The 2,043-nt window shown below is 38.5% G+C and overlaps 1 long non-coding RNA gene across 1 annotated transcript; it reads right to left on the bottom strand.

Moving 5' to 3' along the window:
• Positions 1 to 1,431: 1,431 nt before the first annotated feature.
• LOC102767285 lies at positions 1,432 to 1,943 on the bottom strand. Its single transcript, XR_436412.2, has 3 exons — positions 1,838 to 1,943; positions 1,637 to 1,696; positions 1,432 to 1,493 (listed from the first exon to the last, which is right to left on the bottom strand). It is a non-coding gene; the product is annotated as an uncharacterized LOC102767285 (long non-coding RNA).
• Between the last annotated feature and the right edge of the window lie 100 nt (positions 1,944 to 2,043).

Raw genomic sequence — 2,043 nt, 5'->3', positions numbered from 1 at the left:
GGGAAAGAGAACATTTTATGGAATGGCTCACTGAGGGAAGAGTTTGCTACAGTAGCCACATGTGGTTATTAAACCTAATCACTCCTAAAACTGTTACTAATAAAAAGGAAATCTGCCCCAACCAGTACACTATGAAGAAATGGTTCTACTTAATAAAGATATTTTCATATGATTTTCAGTGGCAGAAGCAACATCAAAAGTCTGCTGGTATTTCAGCTGCTAGAAAAACTCTATGAGACAGTACTTTCTCTCCTCCCTCTCATTTTAACAATGACTTTCTAGAATTAATGTTTCTGGATGTAGTTCTTTAATTGCAGAGGTGGAGGGGGATAGAAGGGATGGGACTGTACAGAGTGTAAAAAATTAACAGAGAAGGAGAATCTGAGCTGTTTTAGCCACAGACCTTTTGTTTTTCTTGCCGATAGTGATGTCACAAGGACCTGAGTTTAGGTCAAGAATGTGTTTTCACATCTTTGAGCTATAGCTTCCTCTTTTGTAACATAGGGTGAATGAGTATATTTCTCCTGGGTTTGTTGTGAGGATTAAATATGTGTAAACTGCCAGTTACATGACAGGTGCCCAATAAATGCTACTGTCTAAGTAGCAACTACCTTTGTACCTTCCTGCTTCAGAAGCCCCCACAACAGATAAAAAAATACAGACAGAAAAAGTGGAAAAAAGCATTAATGTCGAAAACGAACTAGGAGACATAAGATCTAGATCAATGAGAATATGGGCCTGTCCATCCTCTTTCTCCCATTGGATTGAAGCACTTTTCTGTGTCCTAATTGCTCTCTTCCCTGCAGAAGATTGAGACTATGATTCCCATCTATATATTTCCTCTGATAAAATTTCATGTCAGTACAACAGTCTGGATTCTAATGCACTCTGGTGCATTTATCTATTAACTATTAATAAAGCCCTTTAGGTGAATGATATGACATGAAGATGATGAACGATAAGATATTTGCAGAACTCAACTGTAAGTTCAAGGCCAAAATCTGCTGTCACGTTGTGAGCCTACCCTAGCTGTGGATCTGTAGTTTCAAAGACCCTGAGTAGCCTTTCTGATCTCAGGAGGTATCAATATGAACCATAAGTTCGGCTCAGTTTCCCCAAAACACTTTTTCTTACTTAATTTCGCTCATTTTTCATTTCAGTTCTGACAGTCTGTTTCCTAAATACAACAAACACCACATTGTCTTGGTGCAAATAAAAAGTACAGAACTGAGTCTGAAGCACGACATTGATTCCAGAAGGGCACAACATGTTTCCTTGCCGAACAGGAAACACTGGGGTTATAGATGTGTCCCCATGTGACACTAAAGAAAAATAAAAGGCTTCAAGAAAGAAAGGAAGACGAGCAAAGAAAAGAAAGAAAATTCCTAACCCAGAACCTTAAGAACATGCCATGATAGTTAGGCAAAGTCACTAACCGTGCTGTGTTCCTGAGAGCCGACGGTTGCACTTTAATAAGATTGTCCAAGTCTTGGCTATTCAAAAGAGAAGAAAATAAGTTCAGGTTAGCGATGGGTTTTTGGTGGTGCTCATTCAACAAAGCAACATTTTACAAACCCGCTGCACGCTGGGACCACAGACTCATGAAAACATGATAGGACAGATTTTATGTGATCACCTCTGACCGCTTCGGACCGCTGAGGGGTTCACTCTGATGAGGGTATTGAGATCCTGGTTTCTTTAGAGAAAAATAAAAAGATTGCCAATGAATGAGAAGGTTCTTTTGATAAGATCATGAAGGTTATAAATCTGTTTAGAATACTGATAAAACAAAATAGTCTTCCCGACTAAAGCAGAAAAATTAGTACAGTTCTATTACCTCTGATTGTTGGTGAGAGTTTCAGGATTCACTTTGATGAGCTTGTCGAATTCTTGATTTCTTTAAGTGGAAAAAAATGAAGGCAGCTCGGTTAGTGGTAATAAGGGTTTAAGTTGGTTGGAAATAGGAAGAAAGGTTTTGTTATCTTAGCACTTAGTTTGAGACATATTGATTTGGCCCAGAACAGCCTAGAAATAAGTTTTTTT

Source organism: Myotis davidii, unplaced genomic scaffold (genome assembly GCF_000327345.1).
Source record: "Myotis davidii unplaced genomic scaffold, ASM32734v1 C64299746, whole genome shotgun sequence".
Lineage (NCBI taxonomy): Eukaryota > Metazoa > Chordata > Mammalia > Chiroptera > Vespertilionidae > Myotis > Myotis davidii.
The sequence above is the reverse complement of the archived record's forward strand: the minus strand, read 5'-3'. Positions and strand labels throughout refer to the sequence as shown.